A 13,474-nucleotide genomic window follows, 5' to 3' on the forward strand; every position below is an offset into this window, starting at 1 on the left:
CGCTACAAGGTACAGTGTCACACTCTCTGCTCGGATGGATCCTAGGAATTAAAACCTTTTTGCAGACATTTTCATAAAATATTAATATATATATATATATTGCAAAACCAAATCTCAAACATAGTTGAAATCCACTGCCAGCAGTTTAGGTTTCCATCAGAGAGAGTGTGAGCCCTATCATTCACTTTGTCTGACAAAGGGGCCAATCCTATCACTATGATCACCCACTCAGATGAATTCTCAGACTACTCCAACATACCCAGGTTTTGACCCTCAATGGATCTCACTGATTGGCATATCAAAGACAACCCAATCCAATACCTAGTGTAGTGCCATAATCAAGTGTAGAGGTTATATGCAATTTTCCAGTTTTGCTCATCTTTCTCCAAGGTCTAAGGCGTAATTGCAAAATTGTTCGGATTCAATGTTTCAACCAAACACACACTGCATGTGCTTTGGGTCTAATCCTAGCAGATGAGACAAGATACCCCAACTTCATTGGCAGGACATTAGTGTCATCATTGGCAGGATAAACTCCCCAAGTCTATCCAACGGCTGAGAACATTCTAAATTAACACGAGTCTCATAAGTGTCCAATTTAAGGGGTAATTTCATAGAAATATACCAATATCAACATGAAACAATAATGTAATTTTATTCATTTACAATAAATGCATTTGTACATCAATCAAATTGGAGTTAAGGGCATACACTATCTAATGGTTATTGTTTTTGTCGCGGAGATAAACCCCATTCAAATAATAAGTCGTGAAACATGTTGTTAGAAAGAGAGAAGGGAGGGAGAGGCTGAAGTCTCTAGAGCAGCTTCCATGAATTACAAGGGAGACGAAGGAGGGAGAAAGAGAAAGAGGGAGAGGCAACGACGTCTAGATAGACAAGATGGGGAGAGCGGGAAGAAAGAAAGAGAAATGGGGATATAGAGAAATGTGGGCACGCGTGTTCATGAAGGGAGAGAAGTTATATTATTTGAAAGACATTGCACGTTCAAAATCCCAACACATGCTCACAGATTCCATTTACCCTTTCACTAAATATATATGACACTGACATATTTCTCATAGCATCTAACACGAATGTTTGGAGGCTCCCAATTACACATTTCTGATCCAACTTAAATGTCTTGTGTAGGGAATTTATTGGAGTAGAGGAAGACACCATGATCCAAACATAGACTGAAGGTGGAAAATTTTGATTACCCCATGTGTAAAAAATTTTCTATACATGATAGTACTAGTCAGAGTAATAATAAAGTTGATAAATGTACCTAACTTGGTTTGGAAAATTTAAAACTATTTAATAAAAAAAAGTGTGGATACAACTAATACAATAGAAGGGGTGTATTGGTAGAATTCCGATTAGCTGAACGCGATGGTTGTTCAATGGAACTATGAAACTAATGATCAAGTTTCATACCAGTAATAAATTCATGGCCTTACTGTAAAAGGTGTTAGTCTCATGTATTTATTACTGGCATGTAACCTTAGTTGGTTTCATAGCCCCTTGAACAATCATTTTCTTTAGTTAAACCTTGTTAGTATTGGTATTCAGTAGTTTGTATCATACATTTTTCTTTCTTTTTTTTTCAAAAATAGGGCTGAGGCATATGTTTAAGTATAAACTAGAGAATGACCCCCGTACTAAGTTTGGGGTAACTATATATGTGTATAATTTAGTTTGAACTTTACTATTTAGTTATCAAAAATTAAATTAAAGAAATAATATGAGTCTTGCATCTTTGTAATTGACAATCTATTTTGACCTATTTTATTTGAAAATCATTATTAATTTATGTTTTTTTTTTAATTTGATTTAAGATGTTAAATGAAATCTTATTCGTAAGCAATAACCCACTTTATTTGGTACTTAGTTCTTACTAGTTATCTAATAAATCTATTTTGTGTTATTTATTTTTAAAAGTTAAATTATGTTGCTTCTTAAAAGTTAAATCAAGTTTGTAATTAATAAAGTATTTTCTTTTTGAAAAAAAAATCATTTAAAAACAAATGTGGGTTTATGATAATCTTTTAATGGGTCCCACCATTTGTATATAATAGACTATGGATAAACATGTGTTAAACTAATAAATAACTGTCTATTAAGAATGTTTAGGAATTAAGAGTGAAACTACCAACTTTTTGAATCCTATTTCTTGAATTAATAGAATGTCACGTGTCTAAATGGTGGTAGTGGGTTGTGGGTTTTAGCAATAACTTTTCAAAAAATGTCACGTGTATAGCTTTCCAAAAAAATGAGAAAGCCACATGTCTAAATGGTAGGAGTTGTAGCCTGATAATGGGTTGTGGGATTTAGTAGAAAATTTTCATAAATTGCCATGTGTTTAACTTTCCAGAAAGCCACTTGTATTAATGGTGATAGTGGATTGTGGGTTTTAATAACAACTCAAAATATGCCACGTATCAAGATTTCCAGAAAAATGAAAATGCCACATGTTTGAATGGTGGGGCGCTGAGAGGCTGAGGACCTTCCTTTAATATATATATATTAGATTAGTGTATAAAAAAAAAAAAGAAGATTAATTTTAAAAATATGTATCAGCACATTACAAATACACCCTATATCAAACTTATCATATCGATGCTTTGAACCATCTTGGAACAAAGCATTGCTATGTTATCAGCCTAACAAGTTGGTCAAAACTCAAAGCCCATCTTTAACATCGTGCCTAAACGGGGGATTCAAATAGTGGATTGAATCGAATTTGGATTTGGGTTTATCCGAATTCAAGTCGACAAATTTGATTCGATCTGATATCCAAGTTTATTTTTGGTAATTGGTTTAAAACCAAAGCTTAGTATTAACTAAATTCATTTCGGTTGGTTTAAGAGTTAAAACCAAAGCTTAATTTGATATTCATCAAATGAATATCCAATTCATCTGTTGCTGACATGATACGCCATACCAAGGAATTAAAAAAATCAGTGTGACAGGTATTCCACTATATACACTTGTAATAAAGTTTTAAGCAAGTCCTGGACTTCCAAGCCTTTTGTAGGTTAGGAATCAAGAGAGAGACGAAAATCCACTATCCCGTTCCTGATGAAATAGTAGACGGTTTTTCTAGCATCCCTCGAGTAAAACAAAATCAAAGAAATGAAAAGACACTCTGAAAGCCAAGGGATGACGCTAATACCTTGTTTCCACGTACTGTTTCCAGAAGCCCCAGCTGCAAAATAGATGTAAGCAGCAACAGTTTTCAGATGGAGCAAACAAGAAATGTTCATTGGGGCTTCTGGAAACTATAAATTGCTTGGATTTTGCAGTTCCCTTGGTTCCATTAATGTATTCTTCCATCACTCTGGGTTCTGAATCTGGAGTACTACAAGTGCCCATCAGGACGTTACTTGGAGCTGCTTTTTCCAACATGTCAGTAGCATTGTGAAGTTCAGGCTGTTCTTCACAAAATTGTTTTACTGTAATGATCAAAGCCTCAAAATCTTTGGGTGTGTCAAACGTCAGAAAATCATTGACTTTCACATCAGCAGATATTGTTCCTTCATTTGCAGTTCTTGGTCTGTTTTCTTCAATTTCAGGAGCATGAACACCTTGAAAAGATATAGACATAAAAGGTGAAGGGTAAAATTTACATCGAAGATAAAAGATAGCAATGAATAGAAATTGTTCTGGTCAATACCTGTAAGAGCGTGCTCCTTTAGGACATTGAAGCTGCTCAAGCCTCCGGAGATGAAACCATGCCCATCTATATCTATGACATAATTTTTCTCTTCCACATTTCTGGGGTGCAGTTCTGAAAGGACCACAGTCTGTCTCGGAATTTTATTTCTATCTTTGTCTCCCAGAACAGAAGTTGCATTCTGAAATCCACTGTCGTATGATCGTTTTCGTGTAGGGACCGAGGTTTCTGATGTTGAAGACGTGGTTTTTGATGCAGCCAACATGGGAAAGTTCTTAGCTTTTCTACGTATGTGGTCAAATATAGTTTTTTCAGTGAGAATTTCACACTCGTTTCCTTCAGCTTCAATAATGGGGGTGCCTAAAGTAAGAATTTAGAAAAACCATAATAAGAACAGTTAAAATGCAGGCTAAAAAAAATCTCAGGTGCAGGCAAAGATGTGTTGGAATTGTATCAGACGAAGTACCTTCGGCCTGTAAGCAAAGGCATGAGTAGTTTTCAGACCCAATTGTGTCATGGGCATGAACTATAAAAGAAAATTCAAACCAATTTAACTACCAAGAAAAAAACGGCTGCTCACGTGGAAGATGTTTCCCATTTGGATTTACTAGGAATTTTCTTTTCTCCAGTTGTTGCTTGAGAGGTGGTGTTGTCATCGTCATCTTCAACCATGTAGATTTCTTTCGGCAGAGTAAAGGTGGTGTATTGCTTATTACTGTTCATGCAGCTTAGGTTTGAACTGCTTTCCCTTGTTATTACAAGCTTTTTATGGACATCTAGACCAACTGCATGAACATCACCTTAGAATAAATTGGGTGAATCTGAGAATTAACTCCACTCCATATCAGCTGAAATAAAATAACAACTTACTGTATTCTTCAAAGATTAGGTCAGCTTGTATAGTCAGCTTCCCTTCTCTAGGATTTGGTACAAGAACCGTCAAATTGTAGGGGCTGAAATAGACTTGTCAAAATTAGAAATACAATTTAACAAATTGAAAATAGGGAGAGTGATTTGGACATGTCCTGTTTTGTAATGAAAGGGGCACATCCCTGAGCATTATTCGAACACAAATTCTATTCAAAAAGACATTTTAAAAGACCAAAAACCTCTTTATGTATTGACATTTTACATTAACAAATTGAAAATAGGGAGAGTGATTTGGACATGTTCTGTTTTGTAATGAAAGGGGCACATCCCTGAGCATTATTCAAAACAAAAATTCTATTCAAAAAGACATTTTAAAAGACCAAAAAACTCTTTTTGTATTGACATTTTACATTAACAAATTGAAAATAGGGAGAGTGATTTGGACATGTCCTGTTTTGTAATGAAAGGGGCACATCCCTGAGCATTATTCAAAACAAAATTCTATTCAAAAAGACATTTTAAAAGACCAAAAACCTCTTTATGTATTGACATTTTACATTAACAAATTGAAAATAGGGAGAGTGATTTGGACATGTCCTGTTTTGTAATGAAAGAGGCACATCCCTGAACATTATTCAAAACAAAAATTCTATTCAAAAAGACATTTTAAAAGACCAAAAACCTCTTTATGTATTGACATTTTACATAAAAAAGTTTCCTAGTCTTTCTACAAGTGATCTGCCTAGTTTATCATTGGATGTGCCTAAACCAATCCCCAAAAATAAATAAGAAATAAGGAGTTGGAACGAGTTGTCTCTGGTGGATAGAGAAAGAAAAGGCCAAATTATGGGTATACAGGGGCTCCTTGGAACAACTTCCTTCAAATAGGGTTGAAAAAGGTATCTGTTGGTCCAATTTCCAATCAAAATCAATCTGGTTAAGGATGATCTGATACGATTTGATTCAATGTATATACATGCCTAAGAATTTTTGCCTCCCTTCAATCTTTCTCTTCTCGTCTCTTCATTTCCACTCTTTTCTACATTGTTTCTTGCTCTCCTACTTTAATCACAGTATCACACTAAATCTACTAGAATAATCCAGAATTCCTATTTCCAAGTAATCCAAATATTAATGAATCTAATTTAGATTTAGGTATATCTGATTCTATCTGATTATCTGATCTGCTTGCAGCCCTACTTTCTAATACTCTTTTCTTCAAGATTCCAAGACACATTAACTGCCTTTGGACTTAGGCAACCATGTGGTACTTTGTAAGTCTCAGCAATGCAATTCAAGTGGCTACATTTAGTATCTTGGTAAGTTCGCTTTAAATTATTAAAAAAAAAAAGAAAGACATGGTGCTATATAAATATGGATGTTCCAGAGTCTTGGGATTTCCTAGGCCCTAGTGCTAGTACCCCCTGTCATTCTGTCAATGCCCGGGTGGCTACATCAAACCAAAATACTACATTATCATATCAAAATACCTATGTTTAACAGCTTGGAGATTAGACAATAAACATAATACCATACAAAAGCATCTAATGTCCAAGAAGCAAGCATATCATATCATATTTATTGTTTAGAAAATATAGAAATGCAAATCAGATAGATCAATAAGGATACTGGTTTCCTTACCTGGAAAGTTCATCCACTCTGTAGCGGCCAAACAAAATGGAGGGGTAAAATACCAGTACAATAAATAATGGTTTAGTAAGTAGTTTTACAAGTATAAACTATAGGAAATCTACCATATGCATGATTTTGTATAATAAATTTTAGAGAGTCAGATTTATAGCCCCCACCCCCACCACAGGACGATCACCTAGTACAAAAGGCAACCCTGTCTTCAATACAAGGGATTTTATGGAAAATCGCCCCATGTCCAAAATGACGCAGTTAACCAGATCATCCAAATAATTCTACCAGGTTGAGATCTGAACTAGGAAATTGCATGGATTAACAAAGTGGGGCAATGAGGATACAAGATGTTTGCTGGAACAAAGCAGCCGAAGAAGAAGAAAAGAAGAAGAGGAGAAAGTTTGAGAATGGTGGCTCAAAACTCTCAGCCGACACTACTATCTTATATATATATGTTTATTACATAGTGTTACATGAATGGACTAGAATGCCCCTGATTAGTGATGGGACACCTAGACAAATAAAAACATTAAACAAGTTTAGGCCCAATAACTAAGGCCCAATAACTAATAACTTAAGACACAACAATGACTAACATATACATTAAATCAGCCAAACCAACACTCCCCCTCAAGCTAAGCATGGATGTCAATCATGTTTAGTTTGCCAAGTAAATCCAAGAATTTTGTTGAAGCTAGCCCTTTTGTTGGCATATTTACAATCTACATCCCGGAAGGAGTATAAGGAATGCAGACCCCTGTATCTCAGATAGCCCAAGTCTTTGATCTCAAACTCAGAAGCCAAGAATTCCTTTAATCATTTTATCTCTTCCAGATCATCCCCTATAATCACCATATCATCCACATAGATAATGAGTGTTGTAAGTTTGCTATTTTTTTTCCTTATGAATAAGGTATGATCTGCCCCACTTTGAGTGTACCCCACTTTGTTCATGGCCCCACAAAGCTTTTCAAACCAAGCTCGAGGAGACTGCTTAGGACCATATTATGCTTTCCTCACTTTACATACTTTCCTATCAAACACATAACCTGGTGGAGGATCCATGAATACCTCTTCATGTAGATCACCATTTAGGAAAGCATTCTTCACATCCAGTTGATGTAGCTCCCATGAGAAGTTTGTGTCTAATGACAATAAAACCCGGATTGTGTTGAGTTTCGCTACTAGAGCAAAGGTTTCTTTGTAGTCAATCCCTTCCTTTGAGTAAACCCCTTTGCCACAAGTCTGGCCTTGTACCTTTTAATGAACCTGTCCTCCCTATGCTTTACAGTGAACACCCACTTGCATCCGACAGTGCTCTTCCCTTTTGGTAGATCTACTAATTCCCAAGTCCTTGCTTTCATTAAGGCTTTCATATCTTCATTCATAGCCTCTTTCCATCTTGGGTCAAACACTGTCTCTGAGTACCTAGTAGGGACATGCACAGAGGAGAGAGCAAATATAAAGGAATAATAACAAGGAGATAAATGTGAGTAAGAAACAAATTCAGCAATGGGGTGTCGGATAGTACAAGAACGGGTAGGCTTATGAAAAGCAATAGGGAGATCCAAATTAGAAGTATGCGTGATAAGATTACCTGGAGTTGCTGAGACAGGTTGATCCGAGTCCAATTGGTTGTAGCCATGAGTTAGAGGGCCCTTTTTTCTTCTATTGTAGGTGATTCTTATATCCTTTTGTTGCCTACTGGAGTCTTTAGTAACATCTGCAATATCAAGAGTGGTAGCTGGCACAATGGGAGCCTCACTAGGTTCACCCGGGATGCTACAACTAGGAGGATCAGGAGGAGAAGATGGAAGGCTCGAGGTAGAAAGAGGCATAAAAGAATAGGGAAAAGAAGAATCCTCTTCCATCCACTAGTCTTCCCCTGAAGAGGATTCTGGGAATAATGAAAATAGGATTGAGACTCAAAAAATACCACATCTTTTGTGACATATTTCTTCTTGGTGACGGGATCATAACACTTGTAACCCTTCTGTGTAGGAGAGTACCCTAGAAATATTCCTTTCGTAGCCCTACAATCCAACTTGGTCTTCTTTGGATCCTTTACATGTATAAAACATGCACAACCAAAGACTCTAGGTAGAAGGGGAAAGTCTGGAAGATTAGGACAAAGAACAGAGAAAGGAGTTTTCATACCCAACACCTTGGATGGCATTCAATTTATCAGATATGATGCGGTAAGGACTGTTTGAGACCAGTAGTGCTTGGGAACCTTGTGCTGAAATAGTAAGGCTCGAGCGATCTCCAATAGGTGTCTATTCTTGTGCTCAGCAACCCCATTCTATTGAGGGGTACTAGCACAAGATGACAGATGTAGCATGCCAATATCCTCCATGAACAGGTTCAAGGATCTTTCAAAATATTCAGCAACATTGTTTGACCGGAATTGCTTAATCTTCTTGTCAAATTGTGTTTCAATCATTTTGCAAAATGTCATGGTTATCCGTGCCACTTCATCATGTCCTTTTAACAAGTAGATCCATGTGCATCGTGAGTAGTGATCAATAAAACTGATAAAGTAACTTAAGCCATCAACAGAAACAAGAGGTGAAGGGCCCCAAACATCATAGTGAGTTAAATCAAAAGGAGCTTGAATTTCATTACTAGAAATTGGATAAACAGTTCTACATTGCTTTGACAACTGACACACTTCACAAACTAAACTTTGACTTGAAATACCCTTGAATAATTCCAAAAACAACCCTTCCAATGATGAAAAAGGTAAATGACCTAACCAAGCATGCCACAAATGTAACTTACCTATTGACTCCACACATTGTTCTAACTACTAGCAATAGATGTTATTAAGGCCGAACTGATGTCTGCATCAAAATAGTAGAGACCTCCATACTCATGACCGCTCCCAATCATTCTCTTCGTCAATCTGTCCTGAAAGACACAATGTGTAGGAAAAAAGGTTATGCTACAGTTCAAATTCTTGGTAAGCTTTGAAACAGATAAGAGATTGGAAGAAAGATTGGGAACATGAAGAACAGATTTAAGAGAGAGGTCCTTGATTAGGTCAACCACCCCTTTCCCAGAGATGGTGGAGAGAAAACTGTCAGCAACTCTCATCTTATCTTGACCAAACAATAAGTGATAGGAAGAAAATAGAGAGGACATATGTGTCATGTGGCCAGTTGCACCGGAATCAATAATCCAAGAAGTAGAGTCAATAGAACTAGTTGCACTAAAAGCAAAGACAATACCTCATTTGGCAAGGGAGGTGGAAGCAAGAGAATTAGTCCTTAGACGGGTTAAAGCCTGGCTAAGTACCTCTACCTCATCAGAGGAATTAGCAGTCTGTCCCATGGGAGAAGAAGCAACTGTAGATGAGTTCTTTGAACTATCATCATTGTGACTAGTAACAACGTTCCCACTTGCTACTTGACCCTTCTGGTGCTTCTTGTCTTTCCTCAAGGCAGTTGGTTTCAGATGAGGATAAAGAACCCAACACGTCTCTTTTACATGCCTTTCACCTCTACAATGAGTGCACTTAAGATGCTTCTTGTCTGAATACGTATTCCCCTTTTGATTTGTAGATATCAGGGCTGAATGTTCAATAGGCTGTTCAGCTGGGTTTATTTGAGTGTCAACTTGCATCTCTTTCCTCCTAACCTCTTTATTCCTTACTAGATAATAAACATGATGTAAATCTGGCATTTCATCCCTTTCCAAAATTTGAGACCTTATGCTCTCATACATTGGGTCTAAACCAACCAAGAATTTAAAGGCTCTACCCTCTTCAATTTGTTTATCATGCCTCTCCTTGTCTTTGGCATTCTCCCAATCAAGTATAAGGTGGTGATCAAGCTCTTCCCATAGTCCTTCTAGGGTTGCAAAATACGTTGCAACAGTCATATCTCCTTGTCTCAAGGCAGCAATGCCTTGGTTCAGCCTATAAATTCTGGCATTGTTCTTTCTTTGTCCATAAGTTTAAAACATTTTCTTCCAAATCTTAGCAGCAGTGGAGAAGTGTTGAACAGTCCTGGCTACTCTTGGAGTCATTGAAACAAGCAGCCAGGACATAATAAATTTTAGAGAGTCAGATTTATAGCCCCCACCCCCACCACAGGAAGATCACCTAGTACAAAAGGCAACCCTGTCTCCAATACATGGGATTTTATGGAAAATTGCCCCATGTCCAAAATGACGCAGTTAACCAGATAATCCAAATAATTCTACCAGGTTGAGATCTGAACTAGGAAATTGCATGGATTAACAAAGTGGGGTAACGAGGATACAAGACATGTGGTGACGCCTTTGGTTATATTGGCAATATTATTACCAGTATCCCCTTTATTCTCTATAAAAAAAAAAGTCGATATCACCTTATTTTCTCATGAAAGAGGATGTTGTTGTCTTCCTTGAACCAACAACCTGCATGCAATCATAATCACTTGTATGTGTTAAAAGAACTGTGTTCAAATTCAGAATGGGGAGACTATCTAGAGTAACCCAACTATAACTGGGCCACAGAAAGAAAATGGCAAGGGATTTCTTGAATGTATACAATATCAGCATAATGCCGCTTAGTTGATGCAATGGCTTGTGATAACCTAGTCAATGTTATTGCTAACTTTGACTTTCCTTGCCTTTGACATTCAATTTCCTCAACCTTCATCTCAACATTTGGTGGAAGTGTCAAGAGAGACTCCTTTATATGGTTACTAAAGGGGTACTTCCGACCAGTGGCAATCTCAATTCTCCTTTGATCAGCCTCTGCCATCGTCTCAAATGAAATAATTCCAATTGAATGTAGTGCCTAGTAGATTTAATGACAAATAAAATCATTTCAGTTCTAAATCTAGGATTTAAGGGATCATGTATTTAAAGAAATAAATTCAGAAATCTAGAGTCAATGTTAGGTCCATATCCAGCCCACCCTCTCAAGACCCAGATAGCTGGGGTCAACATTGGATATTGGTTTTTTTTTTATTCAGAAATATAAACAAAGTATGATAAGGAATGAAATGGAACAAGAACCTTAGCAGTCACCATTCCAATGCCCGGTAATTGTTTCAGCAGGTAAGGACTGTCATCCCAGAGTCTCTCGTGTAGACATTTGGATAGAAGAGTAGAGTTGATTGTTCTTTGTGGTTCTTCCTGTAAAGGAAATACTCTTTCATGCACTTCACAATTCTGCATCCATTTGAGAATATGGAGTTCATGTCCTGTGCAATATAGATGAGTTCTGACATTGGTCTCAAGCTTGGATGATAAAATTATGAAGCCACATGGTATCATCCACTAGGAGATAGACCTGGTTGAGGGATAGATCATGCACTGAAGGATCACCATTCAAGCAGTCATTTGCTAACACAAATATCTTCTCTTCTCTGCTTTGGATACACTTTTTCTTTTTGTCATTTTCACCAACAATATGAAAACGAAGGCGACCATCTTTATCAGTGTTTATGTCATTCAGAAGCTTTTTTTTCATTGCGTCTGAGTTGTATCCCTTCATGTCACAGTGTATGAGTACGTTATATTACATGTCTAGCTAAATTGTAAAATACTAGGATCTGTCATTAGTGGATGGATATACATACAAGTTATTCCTCAGACCGGCAAATAATGTGAAGTGCATCTTCCATACTTCATCTTTCAGGAGCTTCTATAATGTGTTTCATTGTGTCAAATTTCAGATAGTATTTTGTCATCAGCTTTCCAGGTTCTGAAATAGTGAAAACAAAGAATGGCAAAAAGCTCAGATAAAAAATTAATGACATTATTGTAAATCATGAAAATAATGACCGTAGTATTATAAGCTCAAGATACCTAGAGGCTTCAAGAGAAAACCATATTCATCTGTCCAAATCATTCCATGTCTTGACAGCTCATTAATATTCTTCACACATATCTCTACAATTTTGTGTGAAATTAATCAATTTGGCAAAATGCAAAAAAAAAAAAAAGAAGTCAAGAACTTTTTAAGAGAGTATATAAGTTTACCATGCATATGCTTCTCTAGACATTCACTGGGAATCCCTTTCTTAACAGCATAATTCTTAGGGTTCTAATATACAGCAGTGTATAAGATACATGCTTGGACAGGGAAAGAATACCCATGTGAAATCTTTAAAATGATTCCAATGAACACATGCCTTCTTCATTCTCACATACAAATAGGAATACTTCATCCACTCAATGGCCCGAGTTATGTCAAAGATAGTTAGCTGAACTATTTCTGCAATTAGATGCTTTGTGATACATGATAGAAATCTATTTTGAACACAATAACATTGCATCAATGATATTAACATGACACAAAACCCCAGCCACCAAGCATATCCAGGAAAATAAAGCCAAGGGCATAGTGAGATTCTACCATTTCACATCCATTCAAGAGATTCAAGAAAATGTCTTAACTACAAAGAATAGAGTGAACAAATTACTGTTTCTCTCCTTGTCATGATTATAACCATGCCAGTATCCTCGAATGGTGGATGACCTGCCCTTCCACACATATGCAGGTTCCAAATAGTTGATTCACCTTTAAAAGAAGGATTAATTGTGCAAGAATACCAAGGAATGCATGTATAGATGTTGTGTATTAGTTCTTAAAGGCTCTTATATATGTTCTATGTATTCTTCAAATCCTATGGAACAATTCTTTCAATACTCTGTTATTGATGGGCTGTTCCATCTGGCACCTCTGTGGCCTTTCTATGATGTTCTGAGGAATGCATTTCCTCCATTAATTCAAATTTTACCATTTCTCAAAATAAAATTATGTGCAAGAAATTCCATTCTGACAGTGCTAGACCCACTTGCATCTATATGCCATTTATATGTCCATGTAAATAACAAAGCACAGACTATATGGAAAAACTAAATATATGAGATGCAGGATATATTACAAAAAGGAATTAACCATCGCTATGAGTTGCTTAGTCAAAGAGAAATATCATGGAGGAGAGAGATAGAAAGTTAGACTTACATGAATACATTGGACCAAATAATTTTATCTTATTTCTAAATTTTAGGAATGGATATGCAAAGAGTTCCACTATATTCCTAATGTAAGGAAAGAAATCTATTTTAACTGAATCCAAAGACTGATATGACATACCTGTAGTATCATGGACCTATCATATTCCACATAAAGGCCTTTCTCCATGTTGCTGAACAAGGGAAAATTTTTTTAGTGTCTAAACATGATGTCACTCATGGTACTCTTTGATCATTATAATTCAGAAGAACTAAACTCCAAATATGAATAGAGATCAACACTTCGACTTACAAGTATTGTGTTGATTTAAT

At 36.4% G+C, this 13,474-nt stretch overlaps 1 pseudogene across 1 annotated transcript; it reads right to left on the minus strand.

Moving 5' to 3' along the window:
* Positions 1-2,867: 2,867 nt before the first annotated feature.
* LOC148860656 (ATP-dependent DNA helicase homolog MER3-like) lies at positions 2,868-12,324 on the minus strand (annotated as a pseudogene). The gene is made up of 12 exons (XR_016112989.1): positions 12,316-12,324; positions 12,164-12,227; positions 11,990-12,073; positions 11,472-11,669; positions 11,195-11,382; positions 10,722-10,973; positions 10,540-10,588; positions 6,185-6,202; positions 4,544-4,626; positions 4,254-4,458; positions 3,674-4,033; positions 2,868-3,584 (listed from the first exon to the last, which is right to left on the minus strand). The product of XR_016112989.1 is annotated as an ATP-dependent DNA helicase homolog MER3-like (transcript).
* Between the last annotated feature and the right edge of the window lie 1,150 nt (positions 12,325-13,474).

The sequence above is a fragment of the Nelumbo lutea genome, chromosome 4, assembly GCF_056320005.1.
Source record: "Nelumbo lutea isolate HS-2025 chromosome 4, American lotus-T2T, whole genome shotgun sequence".
Taxonomy (NCBI): domain Eukaryota; kingdom Viridiplantae; phylum Streptophyta; class Magnoliopsida; order Proteales; family Nelumbonaceae; genus Nelumbo; species Nelumbo lutea.